The 21,253-nt window shown below is 44.4% G+C and overlaps 1 protein-coding gene across 1 annotated transcript in view; it reads right to left on the reverse strand.

Moving 5' to 3' along the window:
* BTRC (beta-transducin repeat containing E3 ubiquitin protein ligase) overlaps positions 1–21,253 on the reverse strand; it is a 353,763-nt gene that overhangs the window by 187,403 nt on the left and 145,107 nt on the right. The gene's annotated exons all lie outside the window — the stretch shown is intronic.

A 21,253-nucleotide genomic window follows, 5' to 3' on the forward strand; every position in this document is an offset into this window, starting at 1 on the left:
AGGAATTTGCATCGTCGCATTTACAATCACGAAATTTTGCACAAACGCCTCATGTGACTCAGGGACTGTCATAGACCATGTTTTGACAGGAAAATGTAACCCCGCGCTTTACGGTTACTCTCCAAAATCCTGCCTCTATTAAACTGAATGGAGGTGGGCTACAGGCTATTAATAGCAACTGTCAGTGGTTGCTATAGGAACAAAATAAACTGTTAGTATAAGAAGCTTATGTGTGAGGTAATAAGATGTCGGTGGAGAGATGGATAGAGAGACAGAAAGAGACAGACAGAGACAGACGGGCAAAGAGACAGACGGGCAAAGAGACAGACGGGCAAAGAGACAAACGGGGAAAGAGACACACGGGGAAAGAGACACACGGGGAAAGAGACAGACTGGGAAAGAGAGAGAGACACACATATAGAGACAGACACAGAGATAGAAAGAAACAGACAGACACAGAGATGGAGACAGATAGACTGATACAAATACAGACAGAGAAATAGAAACAGACAGACAGACATAGACACAGACAGAGAGACAGACAGACCGCAACACACAGACAGACTGGGAGAGAGACAGAGAGACAGTTACTATCCCGGGCAACGCCCGGGCACTACAGCTAGTATATATATAAAGGCACAAATCCATTTCTAATGTAATATTTGCAATGGATCCATAAACAATGAATGCCATACGGATAGCGTCTCTGTGATATCCATTTTGTTTCTTTAACCTGTTGCTGATAGGGCAAATTTTCATTTTTTGTTTTTTTTTCCCCTACCCTTCTCGAACAACCATAACTTTGTTTACATTTCTGGTAAACATCACTTGATTTTTGTAGTTTTAATTGACACCATTCATTTACCATATACATTTAATGATAATGGGAAAATTGTCTAAATGGGGTACAAAAATTATAAAAATAAAAAAAATGCAATTCCACCATTGCTTTTTGGGGTTTTGTTTTAGGACGTTCACTATGTGACAGTAAAAATTCAATTATTATTATTATTATTATTATTATTATTATTAATTATCGTCTGAAACATTCAGGAAATCTGATGAAAAACTTTTTATTGAGTGGGAGAATCACATTTTAGTTCACTGTATGGGTTAATTTTATGTTTTCATAGATTGGACTATGAAAGTGGCCATACTGATTATTTTTTTTTTTAATTATTTGCATATTTTAACTGATAAAACGGGTGTGATTCAACCAATATTATACATTTCTAACAATTTCATTAATTTATTTTATAATTAAAAGGGAATCTGTCCCCAGATTTTTGCCACCTAATCCAAGAGCAGCAAAATGTAGGGACAGAGACCCAGATACCAATGATGTGTCACTTAATGGGTTGCTCTTGCTGATAAATCATTAATTTTTCTCACTAGAGGAGTAGTAAACCTGCTGCCATGTAGTCCCTTGTATTCATAAGCTCTATGTATCTCTGCCTGCACGATTGACTGGCAGCTTTCTGCCTATACACAGTATACAGAGAAAACTGCCAATCAGGGGTGAAGGTGGGGTTATACAGAGCTCAGCATTCAGAGATCTGGTAGATTTGCAGTAGATAAGACAGGGATTTTATCAAAACTGCAGCAAGCAGCCCAGTAAGTGACACCTCACTGGGATCAGGGTCTCTGACTCTGCCCTAACTTATGCTAAGATACTTACCACACAAAATTGGCCAGATTTTATGTAAGCCCAACAGCCAGCAGCAAGGTGACCCTGTTTTCTGATTGAGCACTCCTGCTCTTCAGCCTCAGGCAATTTTAATTCTCCATTTGCAGGTTCCTGTCCGCCCATAAATTGTAGGGATTTTTTTTTAACCCAAAAGAGAGGCATTAGTTTGGTAGGGACCCAACAAAAATGAGGTCGCCTTGCCACTGGCTGTTGGGCTCACAAACTCTGGCCATTTTTGTGTGCTAAGTATCTCAATTTTTACATGTGTTTTCATAGCAGTAATGCCGGTCTATATTCCCATATTCATTGTTCCACATATATTACCATTGCAGCGTGCAAAATCTGGTGACAGATTTGCTTTGAAACGAACCTGTAACATTATTCATGGTGCCCACATCACAGGAAGCATGAATCGCAGAACAATTACAGCCAAGTATATACTCTGAAACATTCCAGAATTTCAGAGGGGATCTACTTTAGCAATGGTCCCAAGCTGAATCTTCAGAGATGAAGCTAGTCTGGCTCTGCTCCTCCCAGCCGCCTTCTCGAGCATTACTGGTGACTGACAGGTCTCCCCCTTAGTCTGGTCTCTGGCTTCAGTCCCCAACTTGATTTTCAAACCATATTTTGTGTGAACCAGCTTTTCAGAGATGCAATGGATAGTGATCATGCAGCCAGGCTACAATTCATGCTTCCCGGAATTGGGGCACCAAAAATTGATTTATAGGTTCACTTTAATGCCAGGGACTTTAACTTGTAATATTTACTTGTTCTACAACCTCAATATTATACTATAAAGAAGAAATGACGACCTCCTATAAAGTGAGGCATATGTCTGGGCTTCACCGGAGTTCATGTCTGGGCAAGTTTCTGCTTTTGCGCTTCTGTTTTGTTTCCTCCCCTCCTCCTAAAGCCCGCTTTACACGCTGCAATGTCTCTTACAATGTGTCGGCGGGGTCACGTCGTAAGTGACGCACATCCGGCATCGTAAGTTACATTGCAGTGTGTGACAGGTACGTGCGATTGAACGGTAAAACGTTCATCGCATACACATCGTACCTTTCTCTAGAATTGCACGTCAGGTTGTTCATCGTACCCGGGGTAGCGCACATCGCAGTGTGTGACACCCCGGGAACGATGAACAGATCTTATCTGCGTCCTGCGGCTCCCGGCCCACAATGCGGAAGAAAGGAGGTGGGCGGGATGTTTACGTCATGCTCAGCTCCGCCCCTCTGCTTCTATTGGCCGGCTGCCGTGTAACGTCGATGTGATGCCGAACGTCCCTCCCACTCCAGGAAGTGGACGTTCACCGCCCCCAGCGAGGTCATATGGAAGGTAAGTACGTGTGACGGGGGTTAATCGTTTGTGCGGCACGTTCAACAAATTGAACGTGCCACACATACGATGGGGGCGTTGCAAATCACATATGATATCGTATGCGAAATTGCAACGTGTAAAGCAGGCTTAAGATTATGTGCGCACATTGTATTTTTTAGACGCTGCGTGATTGTGCATTTTTTGCTGCTAAAAACACACAAAAACGCATATGCAGCAAAAACGCATGTATTATCGTGTTTCGGTGCGTTTTTGGCTGCGTTTTTGATCACTGCATTTTTCCAATGCATTGCATGGGTGGAAAATGCAGTAAGGCTATGTGCGCACAGTGCGTTTTTCGCTGCGTTTTTGGGCTCAAAACTGCATGACTTTGCTTCCCCAGCAAAGTCAATGTGTTTTCATTTTTGCTGTCAACACACAGTTTTTTTTTTAGCTGCATTTTTGAGCTTAAGAAAAAAGGACATGTCAATTATTTCCTGCCTTTTTCTGCATTGGAAAAATGCAGAAAAACGCAGCCAAAAACGCACCAAAACGTGGTAAAAAAAAAACTATGCGTTTTTTACGCGTTTTTGCTGCGGGTGCGTTTTTATGCATTTTTAGAGGACAAAAACACACAAAAACGCAGCATCAAAAAAACGCAGCGTGCGCACATACCCTAAAACGGAGAAAATAATTGACCTGAGCATTTTTTTTTCAGCTCAAAAACGCAGCTAAAAAAAAAGCTGTATACGGACAGCAAAAATGAAAACTCATAGACTTTGCTGGGGAAGCAAAGTCATGCAGTTTGGAGCCCAAAAACGCACCCGAAAAACGCGCTAAAATGCGGCGAAAAACGCACTATGCGCACTTAGCCTTACAGAGCCATAACTTTTTTGCTTCTACGTTTTCAGACATATTTTATTGCGAGCAAAGTTATAATTTTGAATTACACTATACCTAATTTTCAAAACATTTTATTGTAAAGGGAGGAGAAAAAAAATAAAACAAAACAGCAAGTGCGGTGAAAGGTGAAAAAGTAAAGACAATGCTGCCAGTGGTTTTTGTTTTACTTTTGTTGTTGGTGAAAATGATTTAGAAATATAGTTCTAAAAATCGGTAAGAATACAGACATGGCAAACTCAAAGCTATTTTTTTTTTTTATTAAATATTTCAGTAGTTTAAATTATTTTGAACTTTGTAAATGACAAAAAGAGTTTGTTTTTTGTCTCCATTTCTGGAGACTCAACTGTTTTTTTAAAAAAAATTCTATCTAGGGAGCTTATTTGTTGGTCAAAAAGTGTACATTTTAATTGATATGATTTTTGGGTACATATCTTTCAATACCTTTTTGCTGCATTTTTTTCTTGTTTTTGCTGTTTTTTTTTTTAATAGAGAAAGTATAAAAAATGGGCGAAAAAAAAATAAAAGAATAAAAAACTGCAATTGAGTTGTGGCGTTTTAATGTCTGTTTTTTACTGAATTTAAAACAATGATTAAAGGGAATCTGTAGGTTTTAGGCTATGTGCGCACGTTGCGTATTTGCATGCAGATACGTTGCGATCTGCACCGCAGCGTAACTGCATGCGTCCTGCGTCCCCAGCATAATCTATGAAGACTATGCAGGAGACGTGCGCACGTGGCGTATTAGAGCGCAGCGCTTCGGCTGCTGCCCGAAATGCGCGTTCTAAGAAGTGACATGTCACTTCTTTCCTGCGCTTTGCCTGCAGCCCCTGCTCTGTCTATGGGAGGGGCTGCAGTCAGAGCGCATGGAATCGGCTTTCTTTTTTTTTCCATTACGGACTCTTCTGCAGCGATTTGAAGCGCACGTGTGCTGTTCAAATCGCTGTAGAAATTTCTGCAGGGACAGTACGCAACGTGCGCACATAGCCCTATTGTCATTAATCAGACTGCAGTGTGATGCAGGGACATAAACTCTGATTCCAGTGATTCATCACTTAGTTTTCTGGGTGCGACAGTTATGATGAAATCAGCTTTTTCTGCTGCAGATTTAGCAGAGCTTGGATGCGGAGCTGTGTACCACCCCCACACCACTGATTAGCAGCTTTCATCAGTGGTGGGGGCAGGGTTGGACCAGGAAGTCTAAAGGCCCAGTCACACACAACGACTTACCAGTGATCCCGAAAATGATGCGACCTGATAGGGATCGCAGGTAAGTCGCTTTTAGGTCGCAGGTGAGATGTCACACAGTCAGATCTTACCAATGATGCAGGAACGATACAGGTCGCAGTAGCGACCTGTATAACGATCTCAGCAGTCACTGTGACCCTGTCACACAGTGTCAAACACAGCAATGTGTCCTGCCCAGCAGGACATCGCCTTTGAAGAAAATGGCCTGGACCATTCTGCAACGACCGGCAACCTCACAGCAGGGGCCTGATCGCTGGTAGATGTCACACATAACGAGATCGCTAACGGGATCGCTACTGCGTCACACAAACCGGGACTCAGCAGCGATCTCGTTATGTGTGACGTACCTTAAGGTACCTAGTCTTGTACTGATAATCTTCTGCTTTTAAAACACTGATTGTATTCAAATATCAAAACACAGGATAGTACGTAAAATCACTGGAATCAGGGTCTCAGCCCCTGAATCATGGTGCTCTCAGACTACATAGCAAACACCTGCTTACAGATTCCTTTAAATATTTTATATGTATTTCATATTTATTTACACTGCTGGCCAAAAGTATTGGCACCCCTGCAATTCTGTCAGATAATACTCAGTTTCTTCTTGAAAATGATTGCAATCACAAATTCTTTGGTATTATTATCTTCATTTAATTTGTCTTAAATGAAAAACAAAAAAAAAATTTGTCATAAAGCCAAATTGGATATAATTCCACACCAAACATAAAAAAAGGGGTGGACAAAAGTATTGGCACTATTTGAAAAATCATGTGATGCTTCTCTAATTTGTGTAATTAACAGCGCCTGTAACTTACCTGTGGCACCTAACAGGTGTTGGCAATAACTAAATCACACTTGCAGCCAGTTGACATGGATTAAAGTTGACTCAACCTCTGTCCTGTGTCCTTGTGTGTACCACATTGAGCATGGAGAAAAAAAAGAAGACCAAAGAACTGTCTGAGGACTTGAGAATCCAAATTGTGAGGAAGCATGAGCAATCTCAAGGCTACAAGTCCATCTCCAAAGACCTGAAAGTTCCTGTGTCTACGGTGCGCAGTGTCATCAAGAAGTGTAAAGCCCATGGCACTGTGGCTAACCTCCCTACATGTGGAAGGAAAAGAAAAATTGACGAGAGATTTCAACGCACGATTGTGCGGATGGTGGATAAAGAACATCGACTAACATCCAAACAAGTTCAAGCTGCCCTGCAGTCCGAGGGTACAACAGTGTCAACCCGTACTATCCGCCGGCTTCTGAATGAAAAGGGACTGTTTGGTAGGATACCCAGGAAGACCCCACTTCTTACCCCGAGACATAAAAAAGCCAGGCTGGAGTTTGCCAAAACTTACCTGAGAAAGCCTAAAACGTTTTGGAAGAATGTTCTCTGGTCAGATGAGACAAAAGTAGAGCTTTTTGGGAAAAGCCATCAACATAGAGTTTATAGGAAAAAAGAAAGAGGCATTCAAAGAAAAGAACACTGTCCCTACAGTCAAACATGGTGGAGGTTCCCTGATGTTTTGGGGCTGCTTTGCTGCCTCTGGCACTGGACTGCTTGACCGTGTGCATGGCATTATGAAGTATGAAGACTACCAACAAATTTTGCAGCATAATCTAGGGCCCAGTGTGAGAAAGCTGGGTCTTCCTCAGAGGTCATGGGTCTTCCAGCAGGACAATGACCCAAAACACACTTCAAAAAACACTAGAAAATGGTTTGATAGAAAACACTGGAGACTATTAAAGTGGCCAGCAATGAGTCCAGACCTGAATCCCATAGAACACCTGTGGAGAGAACTCAGAATGGCAGTTTGGAGAAGGCAACCTTCAAATCTCAGGGACCTGGAGCAGTTTGCCAAAGAAGAATGGTCTAAAATTCCAGCAGAGTATTGTAAGAAACTCATTGATGGTTACCGGAAGCGGTTGTTCGCAGTTTTTTTGGCTAAAGGTTGTGCAACCAAGTATTAGGCTAAGGGTGCCAATACTTTTGTCTGGCCCATTTTTGGAGTTTTGTGTGAAATGATCAATGATTTGATTTTTGTTTCATTCTCTTTTGTGTTTTTTCATTGCAAGCAAAATAAATGAAGATAATAATACCAAAGAATGTGTGATTGCAATCATTTTCAAGAAGAAACTGAGTATTATCTGACAGAATTGCAGGGGTGCCAATACTTTTGGCCAGCACTGTATTTTCAACTGGGAAAGGGAAAGTGATTTAATTTGATTTTTTTTCCCATTTTCTCATTATTTTTGAAACTTATTTATTTATTTTTTTCTTAGTTCACTTAAAAGATTAGAACCTTTGATAATATATACTATATAATGGAACACTTCAGTATTGTAGCATATTATTAAAATCGCATTCTCCTATGAAGCCTAGCCACAGGCAAATATGACATATAGTATAGTCATGGACGATAATATTGGCATACTTGAAATTGTTCCAGGGAATGAAGAATTTCTCCCAGAATATTATTGCAATTACACACATTTTGTTATACATGCTTATTTCCTTTGTGTGTATTGGAACAACACAAAAAGACAAAGAAGAAAAGGCAAAATGAACAAAATTTTCACACAAAACCCCAGAAATGGGCAGGACAAAATTGTTGGCGCCTTTCCAAAATTAGAGATAAACAACTTTGTTTCAGGCCTCTGCCACACTCACGTGAAAATCACGCACGTGCCGAGAGACACGTATTTCCCCTGCGTGTTGCGTGCAGGTAAGTATGTGTCTCTGGTACGTGCGGGCCACGTGTGTTCTACGTGTGCTATCCGCGATAGCACACATAGAACCGGTAATTTACATACTCACGTGGTCCTTCCTGCTGTCCGTGGTGCTGATCTTCGATCTCCAGCCCTCCCGTCTCCCCGCTGCTGCCAGGCAGTGAAGTGAATATTAAATGAGAATAATGAGCGGCGGTCGGCAGCAAGAGGCAGCAGCGGCAGAGACAGGAGGGCTGGAGAAGGTGAGTAAATGTTTTGTTTTTTCACTGACACGTGTGTTTTCTCCGGCGCGTGTCACACGGGACCGCATCCACACTACACCCATGTGGTACGGGTGCGGGCCATGTGACACCCGTGCTGCCGGAGAAAACACTGACATGTCAGCGTTTAGAAAAACGCACACACGTACAAACGCACACGGACACACGTTCCGCGTGGTTTTACGTGTGTGTGCCTGCTACAATAGGGTAGCATTGCTTAATGTGTCTCCGTGCCGCCGGTACGTGTAAAAAAATGACAAACACGTGCCGGCGGCACGGATGTGTGTCGCAGGCCTCAAGCATGTGATGCTAAGTTCAAAATGCCCTGTGGCAAGTAACAGGTGTGGGCAATATGAAAACCCCACCTGAAACCAGATAAAAAGGGGAGAAGTTGACTCAATCCTTGCATTGTGTGTCTTTGTGTGCCACACGAAGCATGGAGAACAGAAAGAGGAGAAGAGAACCGTCGGAGAACTGGTAACCTTAAGATTGTTGATTTTTTTTTTTAACAATTTTGGTTCTCAAGTCCATCTCCAGAGATCTTGATGCTCCTTTGTCCACACTGTGCAACACAAATCAAGAAGTTTACAACCCATGGCACTGGAGCTAATTTATGTAGTTATGGACGGCAGAGAAAAGTTGATGAAATGTTGTAAAGGAGAATAGTCCGGATGGTGAATAAGTCGCCCCAATCAAGTTCCAAAGAAACTCAAGCTGTCCTGGAGGCTCAGGATGCATCAGTGTCAAACTACTTGTCAACATTTGAATGAAATGAAATGCTATGGAGGAGACCCAGAAGGATGCTACTGCTGACTCAGAGACATAAAAAAAGCTAGACTGAAGGTTGCCAAAATGTTTGTGAGCAAGCCAAAATCCTTCTGGAAAGCGTCTTGTGGACAGGTGAGGCCAAGTTAGAGCTCTTCGGTAAAGCACATCCTTCTACTGTTTACTGAAAATGGAATGAGGCCTACAAAGAAAAGAAACAGTACCTACAGTCACATATGGTGGAGGTTCAAAGATGTTTTGGGGTTGTTTTGCTGCCTCTGGCACTGGGTGTCTTGACTGTGTGCACGGCATCATGAAATCTGAAGGTTGCTAAATAATTTAGGGTCACTATGTAGTGCTCATTGTCAGAAAGCTGGGTTTGCGTCCTAGGTCACGGACCTTACAGCAGGACAATGACCTCAAAAATACAGTACTTCTACAAGACCCCAGAAATGGATGGAAACAAAGAGATCTGAAGTGGAGCAAGGAGTCCGGATGTAAATCCCATTGAACACCTGTGGGGAGATCTTAAAATTACTCTTGGGACAAGGCCCCTTCAAATATGAGAGACCTGGAGCAGCTTATAAAGAAGAGTCCAAAATTCCAGGTGAGAGGTATAAGAAGCTTGTTGATGCTTATAGGAAGCGATTGATTACATTTATTTATTCCAAAGGGTGTACAACCAAATATTAAGAGGAGGGTGCCAACAATTTTGTCTGGCCCATTTCTGGAGTTTTGTGTGAAATTATGTCCAATTTGCCTTTTTTTAATTTTTGTTTTGTGTGTATTTGTTCCAATACAGAAAGGAAATAAACAGCTGTATAACAAAACGTGTAATCGCAATCATTTTCTGTGACAAATTCAAGGGTGCCGACACTTTCGACCATGATTGTACATTATATTAAAAGACTTAAGCGGGCTTTACACGCTACGATATTTCTAGCAATTGCTAGCGATATCGTACGCAAAAGCACCCGCCCCCGTCGTGCATGCGATATCGTGTGATCACTGCCGCAGCGAACATTATCGCTACGGCAGCGTCACACGCACTTACCTGGACGGCAGCGTCGCTGTGACTGCTGAACAATCCCTCCCTCAAGGGGGAGGTGCGTTCGGCGTCACGGCGACGACACTAAGCGGCCGGCCAATCAAAGCGGAGGGGCGGAGATGAGCGGGACGAACATCCTGCCCACCTCCTTCCTTCCTCATTGCGGGCGGAACACAGGTAAGGTGAGGTTTCTCGCTCCTGCGGTGTCACACAGCGAGGTGTGCTGCCGCAGGAACGACAAACAACATCTATAAACAACCATTAACAATTTTTGGTTTTAGGACGAACTCTCCATGGTGAACGATTTTCACCACTTTGGAGGACGTTTAAGGTCACTGGTAAGTGTCTGCGATATCGTTAATGACGCCAGAAGTGCGTCACTAACAACGTGACCCCGACGATAAAACATTTACATTAACGTAGCGTGTAAAGCCCCCTTTAGAAAAAGAAAAAAAAAAGTTGCTTTGATGATATGAGTGCTGAAGAGCTAGGGCAGAGCACATGCCCTGGACTTTGGTCTGGGTGCCCCACATCTCAAACTAATCACTGCTTTGAACTGTACCAATATTAAGATGACGCTGATATAGTTGGGATGAGATTGTCTAGTAAGGAGTAGGCTAACACAATCAGTTTTTCGGCCTATAAGCTGCGGCCACCACCAGTGGGCTCTTATATACAGCATTCTAACATGCTGTATATAAGAGCCCGGGCCGCTGTGTAGAACATAAAAAACACTTTATAATACTCCCCTAATGGTCGCGCTACGGTGGAGTTGGGCCATATGGGTGTCTCCGTTGTCCAGTGCCAGCGCCTCCTCATTCGGCCATCTTCGTCCTCCTTCTGAAGCCTGTGTGCATGACGCATCCTACATCATACACACTCGCCGGTCTCGTACAGGCGCACTACAATACTTTGATTTGCCTTGCTAAGGACCTCAAAACCAGCCTCTGTATATGATTTAGGACACGTCATGCACCCCGACTTCAGAAGGAGGAAGACCAAGATGGGCAAAAGATGAGGCGCTGATCAAGGAGAACGGCGCCATCCATCTGACTGTTGTGCACCGGAGCAACCTTCTAGGTGAGTATTATAAAGTGTTTTTTATGTTCTACACAGCGGCCTGGGCTCTTATATACATCACTAGAAGGTGGCCCGATTCTAACGTATCGGGTAGTCTAGAATGTGTATGTAGGTTAGCAGATTGAATAATAAGGTAATGAATGGACTGGATGGGTTAGGTTTAATTTAGTATTCTTATAATTGTTTATTGGTTTTAAAATGACAAAAAACAGAAGGAACAGTTTTAATAGAGGAGTCTAATGTTTAATGATGTCCATGGCTTGTAATGAAAGAAGGACATGAACAGTGTAAAGTTAAGTAAAAATATGCTGATGCTGTGATGTGGCCCAATGCTGGTATGTGCCCCCATCGTGGTGCAGCCACCATCCTGACATGTGCCCCCATCCTGCTGGGTAAGGCCGCTTTCACACTTGCGTTCAGCGCAATCTGCCGCTATGGAGAATAGCGCAGTCCGTTAACGCACTGCGCTATTCTCCATAGACTTGTATTGACGACGCACCGTAACGTAAGTGTCTGCGTTTCATCCGCTGGACGATGCTGCATCGTTATTTTGACGCAGCGTCGGGCGGAGGGAACGCTACATGTAGCGTTTTTTGGGTCGTTAAAATAACACACCTTGACGGAATCCGTTAGAATCCGCCAAGGTGTCTAATGAGTGTCTATGGTGGCGGATTCCGCTGCAATGCGCTTAGCGGCGGAATCCGCTGACATATTCCGTCACGTTTTACTGAGCATGCTCAGCATGTCCAGCAGAATGATCTAAATCAGTAAACTAAATCTAAAGCTTAAAATCACTCCTGGTCTCTCTTTCCCCTCTCCCCCCCTCTCTCATACTCACCGATCATGGGCGCGGCGCTGCACGGCTGTCACAAAGCTCCGGCGGCTTTTCCTCTTTTGAAAATGCCGGCCGCTCATTATTCAATCTCGTATTCCCTGCATCCCCCACCCACCGGCGCCTATGATTGGTTGCAGTCAGACGCGCCCCGACTCTGAGTGACAGCTGTCTCACTGCAACCAATCACAGCCGCCGGGTCTATATTGTGCAGTAAAATAAATAAAAAAAATAATTTAAAAAAAAAAAACGGCGTGCGGTCCCCCCCCCATTTTGATACCAGCCAAGATAAAGCCACACGGCTGAAAGCTGGTATTCTCAGGAAGTTGAGCCCCACGTTATCGGGAGCCACCCAGCCTAAAAATATCAGCTAGCAGCCGCCCGGAATTGCCGCATTCATTAGATGCGACAGTCCCGGGACTCTACCCGGCTCATCCCGAATTGCCCTGGTGCGGTGGCAATCGAGGTAATAAGGAGTTAATGGTAGCAGCTCATAGCTGCCACTATGTCCTAAGTTAATCATGGCAGGCGTCTCCCAGAGATACCTTCCATGATTAACCTGTAGGTTAAAGAAAATAAACACATACACGCGAAAAAATCGTTTATTTGGAATAAAAGACAAAAAAAACCCCTCTTTCACCACTTTATCAAACCCCCAAATAACCCTCCAGGTCTGAAGTAATCCATAGAGGTCCCATGACGCTTTCAGCTCTGCTACATGAAGCTGACAGGAGCAGCAGTAGAACACGACCACTCTCTATCAGCTCCACGCAGCAACTGAAGTGATCCGCGCGATCAGCTGTGCCCTCATTCAAGTGGCCCATAGACACAGCTCTCGGGTGGAGGACTGCAGCTGTGGCCACGGGTCACCCGAGCGACGGCACAGGGCACGGCTGATCGCGCAGCTCACTGCGGTCACTCAGGGGATTTGCGGTCACCTCTTTCTCTCTCTCTCTCTTTCTCCTTATCCCGGCTAAACAATAAAAAAAAAAAAAACGCAAAAACGTTCATTTACAGGAATCTGTTACTTTATTAGCACACTATTTGCAATGCATCCGTCACATACGTCACACAACGCACTGTGACGGATGCCTCACAACGTAAGTGTGAAAGCAGCCTAATGTGTGCGGGGGGCGGAGAGCGGGGTGGGTGGAGCCGAGCGGGGCCATGGCGCTGAGGACGTCAGTGCCAGGGACTGCATGGCTGGGGACAGGTGACTATCCAGGTGTGTGTGTGTTCAGTGTATACATGCGGCATGCGTGGGGGGCGGAGCCGAGCGGGGAAGTGTCAGGCATCGTCCTGTCGGCCCGTAGTTTGGCCTGTTCAGTTAGGCTCCCTGCACACGTAGCCAGGGTAAATATCGGGTAACTAAACAAAGTGCTTTGCTTAGTAACCCAATGTGTACCCTGGTTATGTGTCCAGGGAGCCTTAGCTGAGCCGTTGGTCGCAGGCTCTTTAGCGCACGCGCTGTGGCGACGGTTGTCACTGTAATGACGTCATTTTGGAGCAAGACAGACAGACAGAATAAAGTAATTATATATATATAGATGTTAGAATGCTGTATATAAGAGCCCAGTGGTGGTGGCCGCAGTTTATAGGCTGAAAAGCTGGTGACAGGTTCCCTTTAAGTAGAAACTATAATTTTTGTGGTGAGTGGCACAAAGTATGCAGTATTTTGAGGGGGCTCTCAGAAAGCATTATTTGTTTGCAAGGGTGCTATTAATGTGATCAATGGCTATATAACAGTTTTTTTTATAAAGCCATTGGTCAAATTAAAAGGATCTACAGTACATGTATGTTGTTGTTTTTTTCATATTATGGAGTATGAATTTGATTTTTCATTTGGATGTGCAAATTCGGTCACCGTCATGTCCTATGGTATCTACATGCTGCTTCATGTGTAATTTGTCTGCATATGATCAGATGTTTTTCGATTTGTATTTCCTATTATGTTTACTTTTATCATACCTTCTTATATAATTTGTCTTTTTTTTAGTGCATGTCTGATGACGATTCATAAAATACACCGAAACGTTTTTGTTATGCACAGTCCTAATTGGACTACTACTACTACTTGTTTCATACCTTTCATTTGAGTCCTGGATTCTTGCATGATTTGAAACCAATCACAGATGCCGTCATAGAGGTTGGGCGGAGGAAGCAGTGAATATTCATAAGCTTTAATGAGTGAACCCAGAAGCAGTCTGACAGCCGCTCGAAAACTCGGTAAGTAATTGTCCTGCTTTAATCCCAGTTTTGCTTCCTTTTTATTGTTATCAGAGTGTCTGAACCAGAACAGTAGCACAGACTTCCCTGAGAAAGGGAAAACAAGGAAGCCGCGGAGACACCATCACGTTTCTAAACGCTGGCAGGTAACTAGCCAGGTCTTTCACCAGGAAGGAACAACCACGGGAAGGGCAGTCTCCAGTCAAGGAGACCACCTATACCAAAACATGGTATCCATCCACAGACAGCTGTTTCGGGGAATTTGCCCCTCATCAATGTGGAGTAGGAAACTGGCTAGTAGGAGCAATGCCTAGTAGAAGACTATATAGGTAAGGATGATTGACCTTAGGGAGATCAACATCCAGCACCGCGGAGCACCATCACGTGTTTTCTCAACGCAGTGGTGGTTTCCTTGACTGGAGACTGCCCTTCCCGTGGGTTTTCCTTCCCGGTAAAAGACCTGGCTAGTTTCCTGCTAGCGTTGAGAAACATGTGATGGTGTCTCCGCGGCTTCCTTGTTTTGCATATTTTCCAGGGGGCATTGCTCTAGAATCACTGCATTGAGAAAACACGTGATGGTGCTCCGCGGTGCTGGATGTTGATCTCCCTAAGGTCAATCATCCTTACCTATATATTCCCTGAGAAAGGGGTCCGTGCACAGACACTAGGTGTCCTGTATGAACCCCGAACTTCACAGTTGGGGTTCGCCCATCACTAGTTAGCAATCTCTACTACTACACTGGACCTGTAAATGTCTCCCTTTTAGGCATATTCTTTTTTTTTAGTCACTAAAACAGCCTATTTGATAATCTGGTACTTACCAGAACCCAATAGACTCACCTAGGCGCCTTCTTGTATAGCAGTGACATAAAAGTGCAGAAGAGAAACTTACAAATTACATAAAGGAAGAAAAATGGAAATAGATGTAATACTGATAGAAGATACTGAAATACAAAGTTGTGTGTGAAATGGAAACTACAATATAAAGTGGGACCATGCTCTCCATGCTTATATTGCATTAGTAGGACTCCACTCAATGATACATGTACTCTCCATTGTGTTTTCTAGTCTCCTCAACACCAGAGAAGAGGCCGGCGTTCAGTCTCACAAGACCGAACATCTGCATGGAAGCAGGAACGTTAAACGCTCTCATACATCTGAGGATCGCACAAGTCTAAAATTGTTTTTTTAAGAAATATTTTGAACGTTTACAACATGTTTTCCCCTTTAATTGCCTGTAATTGTTGGTACAGCAAAGTGCTACAATCGTGGAGTGGTTACACAGTTCACGCTCGCTCGTAATTCTTGTAGAAAATGTTTACTATCACTTATGAGAAAAGGACTCGGCGATCATTAAACAGCATGGCTCTCCTCACGCCACGATCATACTGCTTCAGCATAATCTCAGCTGAAATATCTTCCGTCCTGTAGATATAATTCTCGCATCTAAACAACCACGCGATTAAAATTCATTAAGTAAAAGTGCATATTTGAAGAGGGCAATGAACATCGGAGCACGGGACGCACATTCAGAGGCACAAACGGATTCACTTACTAGGGAGAATGAGCCGGTGAAGATCAAAAACTGACACTAGAAGGACTATGGTGGCAAACTGCAGGCGAGGATAGGCACATACCTTAAATGAGCGCTCTGGACATTGTGTTGTGCCATACTTGTCCATATCCTTTTCTTACCAGATCTTCTTTAAAGTAGTTGGCCAACTTAACCCCTTAATACCTACAAATACACCATTTTAGTGATCTAAGATAAAAAAGAAAAGCATTTTCTGGATGATCTTTTGGAAAAATGCTTGAATTCCTCATGACCTCTATTATACTCGGCAAACGAGTCGCGCCCGACCGAGTGTGCAGCTCCTCATTACGAGTACCGAGCACCTAAGTATGGTAGTACTCACTCATCACTAGTTACGAGTACTGAGCACCTGAGCATGGTACTGCCCGCTCATCACTAGTTACGAGAACTGAGCACCCGAGCATGGTAGTGCCCACTCATCACTAGTTACGAGTACTGAGCACCCGAGCATGGTAGTCCTCGCTCATCACTAGTTACAAGTATCGAGCCCCCAAGTATGGTAGTGCCCGCTCATTACTAGTTATGAGTACCGAGCACCCAAGGAAGGTAGTGCTCGCTCATCACTAATTAAGAATACCAAGCACATGAACGGGTAGTGCTCACTTATCACTAGTACCGAGCACCCGAGCATGGTAGTGCTCGCTCATCAGTAAAGTCTGACAGCTGGAGGCTGGTATTCTCAAACTGGGGAGACCAGTGCTCATTGGGTCTCATAATATGGGGAACCATATACTAATTTTTTAAAATTTATTTATTTTTACTCCAATTTACAATGACCCACAGAGAAGGACTGTGATTGGTTGCAGACAGACGCTGTCACACAGGCTGGGGGCGCATCTGACTGCAACCAATTACACATGCCAGGGACTGTCGGTGGAAGAAGTGAATATAGATGAGCAATAAGGAGAAGCCCTGGAAGAAGAGTGACCGGCTGCAAGACCAGTTAAAGCCACGCTGCAAACTCAGTGCACTTGCTCCAATTCCCCTATTCCTTCTACAGTACCACCATTTTTAAGTGCCGGATTCTGGTCCGCATAGACTTATATGGGGACCAGCGTCCGGCCAGATGTCCGGGATCAATTCCAGGTCGCAAGCGGATTTTTTTTTTTTAATCCAATTAGATCCGCCGATCCCGGTTATTTGCTAGTCCGCCCATCCTAACAAAGTAAAACAACATAGGACAGTGTTAAGCCCGCTTTACACGCTACAATATATCTTACGGTGTGTCGGCGGGGTCACGTCGTAATTGACGCATATCCGGCATTGTAAGGTACATTGTAGTGTGTGACAGGTACGTGCGATTGCAATTGAACGTTAAAACGTTCTTCGCATACACGTCGTTGAATCCTGACGAATTGCACGTCAGGTTGTTCAATGTTCCCGAGGCAGCACACATCGCAGTGTGTGACACCCCGGGAACATTGAACAGATCTTACCTGCATCCTGCGGCTCCCGCCGGCAATGCGGAAGGAAAGAGGTGGGCAGGATGTTCCCGCTCATCTCCGCCCCTCCGCTTCTATTGGCCGGCTGCCGCGTGACGTCGCTGTGACGCCAAACATCCCTCCCACTCCAGGAAGTGGACGTTCGCCGCCCACATCGAGGTCGTATGGACGGGTAAGTACGTGTGACGGGGGTTAATCGTTTGTGCAGCACATTCAACAAATTGAACGTGCCGCACATATGATGGGGGCGTATGCGAAATCGTAACATGTAAAGCTGGCTTTAGTGTTGATGTAAGGTAGACATAAGGTAAATGTTATTTATGAACTATTTTCTGTGGTGTGAGTATTTGGATTAAAAGGGTGGACCGAAACTAAAATTTATGTTGATACTAAATATCAATCTATTTAATGTCATAATCTAATCTCTTTGCTAATATACTTATAGTAATCTCTATCGTTCCCTCAATATGCTGTGTGAAGATGCGTTGTTTGAGAATCCCAGTGCATGCTGGGATACACAAACAAGACATCATCAGTAGGCATTTGCAGCATTTGTGCCCATACTGAAATGAAGCATTACCAGTGACGTCGGGTTTCAGGGGTTGGACTAGTCCCTGCTCTGCAGAGTATGCAACAGTTATCACTTTCGGGGTGATGCTGGTCTCTGCTCACTTTTCTCTCCTTACAATGCGCTTTCTTTCTAGCTTGTCTTTTCTCACCAGAGCCGGCGAGAGGGACTGCACTGTCACTGAGCACGGAGGAAAATATTAGAGCCGGTGAGAGGGAGCGCACTGTCATTGTGCATTGAAAAGAATAGTGCACTGCTACAAGATTCTACTGAGCATACATTGGAATTGACAACAGACCCATGCTCAATAGAGCAGGGACTAGCCAAGCCCCTAAAACGGACATCACTGTTGATACTCCATTTTAGGGAGGGTACAGAAGAAGCTGCAGCAGTGATCACAACCTCTGCCTCATGGTGAGGACTTGTTTGCATATCTCAACATGCACTGGGATTCTCAAATGAAGCGTTATCAGACAGGAATTAGTAAAAAATATAAAAACAGTTAGTGAGGGAATGATAGCGACTGTTCTAAAGTATATCTTTTAACAAGAAGACTAGATTATGGCATTAAATAGATAAAGATTTAGGATTAAATATATATTTTAGTTTCGGACTTCCCCATTAAAGAAATCATTAAAAGATTAAAAATTGCAAAAAAAAAGTTTTAAGCCGGCGTCACGCTACGATATATTGGGCGATATGTCATCGGGGTCACGTCGTTAGTGACGCACATCCGACATCGTTAGACATATCGTAACGTGTGACAGCTACGAACGACGGTGAACGAGCAAAAATATTCACCTTATCGTTGCTCGTTGACACGTCGTTTATTTTCAAAATGTCGGTCCTCCTTCTGTGCTCCGGTTGTTCAACGTTCCCGAGGCAGCACACATCGCTCCGTGTGACACCCTGTGTCTCGCCGGCAATACGGAAGGAAGGAGGTGGGCGTGATGTTACATCCCGCTCATCTCCACCCCTCTGCTTCTATTGGCCGGCCGCTGTGTGACGTCGCTGTGACGCCGAACGTCCCTCCCCCTTCAGAAAGTGGATGTTCGCCGCCCACAGAGACGTCGTCCGGGAGGTAAGTCTGTGTGACAGGGGGTTAACGACTTTGTGCGCCACGGGCAACTAATTGCCCGTGACGCACAAACGACGGGGGCGGGTAGATCGCTCGTACAGTATGACGCCGGCCTTAGTTTGTCAACTTTCTTATGTTTCGTAAGTAAAGTCTTTACAGACTGAAACGGACAACACTGGTTGGACAATGTAAGTGTGTGCAGGGTTACCCCCTCAAAACATTTAACATCCAATTGTCATTTAATTTATATAGTTACATTAAGGAGTATAACCACTACTTTATATAATTTTGCACATCAACTGTGATCAATCAATTAATTCTATTGTCAAATATCTTCTGTTATTCATTTTTGCATAGAGCGGCACTATCTATGATCACATGACCCCCGGCTGCTGTGGCCTCTGGTATCCGGTGATGCCACGTCAACTTCCTGACTCTGGAAGTTGACCTGACATCAACCTATTGTTCTGACCCTCACTCTGATTGATTGTGCTGTAGGTAGTGTTTCACTGAATGGCACAGTCTAAGGCTACTTTCACATTGCGTTTTTCTCTACGTCCACAGGTCCCATCGGGGCATCCGTCCGGACTGCCCCTCCCTCACTCTGCAAAACGTGCTCCGGACGCATGCGCCTAAGAATGGAGCGCGCGTACAAGGAGCCACCAAGCCTGGCACCTACTTCAGTTGTATGTGCGTCCGAGGGTGAACATACAGCTGAAATGCATTGCAGCACATAGGCCCTCATTAGCATAGGTAATACATAACTTATTAATCCTTTTTAAACATTTCTTTTACACATTATTAGACAGGGATGGTTAGTCAGTATTTTTGGCCCACACATGTTCCTGCTGCTAGGTTAGAGGGCATATGGGACCCGACAGGTTCCCTTTAACAGCATCAGAGCTGTATCCAGCAAGGATGAGCTGCTAGAGCATGATAAAAGGTAACATTGCTAAAATAAGAGAATGGATGGTTTGAGAGACACATAATACAAAGATTTATGAAAAGAAAAAACATTTATGGTACTGGAACTGTAATGTAATGCAGCGTTCTAAAACAAGAAGTCATAAAATTGTTATTTCAAAGATAAAACATTTTCTTTTATTTAAGCAGACAAGACCAGGGCCTTCAAGAAAGTTTTTTTTTTCACAAATGTTCTTTAAACTGCATTACACATGGCAAATTTCATCATTAATAGATCATTCTTGCTTCGTGGAGCACTGAGCCTTCTTCTGGACAGTCTGTATGGTAATGCCAATTATGAACATGGCAGCACCAGCTCCCAGTGGATCCTAATAAAGGGGCATCATCTTCTCAAATGTGTTCACTAGAGGCATGTGCTGGAGAATGGCTGGTGAGAACATTTGAGCGCAACAATAAAGGGAAGGTGTAGGTGCAGAGGTTGACATTGCACCCTAGGACTGAGTGCCTCAGGAGACCCTTCTGCTACAGAAGAGGACACCAGCATTATAAAGGGCACATGGTTGTATAGATTAGTTTTGATGTTTTTACTGGGTAACCTTCTACTTTGAACTGATGAGGGGCAAGAACCATGAAACCGCTCTTTGCGAATGAATATTCTACATTGGCTTTATATTTTTATATTTTATTATGTTTTTTTCAAAAATAAGACAGTGTCATACTTTTTTTTTGTCCCCAAAAAAGCGCTAGAGCTTATTTTTGGAGTAGGTCTAAAGGCCGCTTTACACGCTGCGACCTCGCTAGCGTGCGTACCCGCCCCGTCGTTTGTGCGTCACGGGCAAATCGCTGCCCGTGGCGCACAACATCGCTCGGACCCGTTACACTACTTACCTGCCTAGCGACGTCGCTGTGACCGGCGAACCGCCTTCTTTCTAAGGGGGCGGTTCGTTTGGCGTCACAGCGACGTCACTAAGCGGGCACCCAATAGAAGCGGAGGGGATGGAAATGAGCGGAACGAACATCACGCCCACCTCCTTCCTTCCTCATTGTCGGCGGCCGCAGGTAAGGTGAGGTTCCTCGTTCCTGCGGTGTCACACATAGCGATGTGTGCTGCCGCAGGAACGACGAACAACCTGCGTCTTGCAACAGCAACGATATTTGGGAATGGATGAGCGTGTCAACAAGCAACGATAGGGTCAGTATTTTTACTCGTTAGCAGTCGCTCGTACGTTTCACACACAACAACGTCGCTAACGAGGCCGGATGTGTGTCACGAATTCCGTGACCCCAACGACATCACGTTAGCAATGTCATTGCATGTAAAGCTGCCTTTACTCTTGGAAAAACATGGTTGGGGGTAAGTTTACCCCCCAAAAAAGCAGATCTCCCCCTGCCTTCCCAGGAGACTTATACTTACCAAACCCCAGATGTCTTGCGTGACTCCCAGGTCCCCCCTGTGATCTCCGGCGGGTCCACCCAGCAGATAAGCTGCACGCTGTCCTCCCCTGCTTCTGGCCGACAAACTCATATACGTCAGATCGCGCACGCACACACACTCATACACACACA

Source organism: Anomaloglossus baeobatrachus, chromosome 5 (genome assembly GCF_048569485.1).
Source record: "Anomaloglossus baeobatrachus isolate aAnoBae1 chromosome 5, aAnoBae1.hap1, whole genome shotgun sequence".
Lineage (NCBI taxonomy): Eukaryota > Metazoa > Chordata > Amphibia > Anura > Aromobatidae > Anomaloglossus > Anomaloglossus baeobatrachus.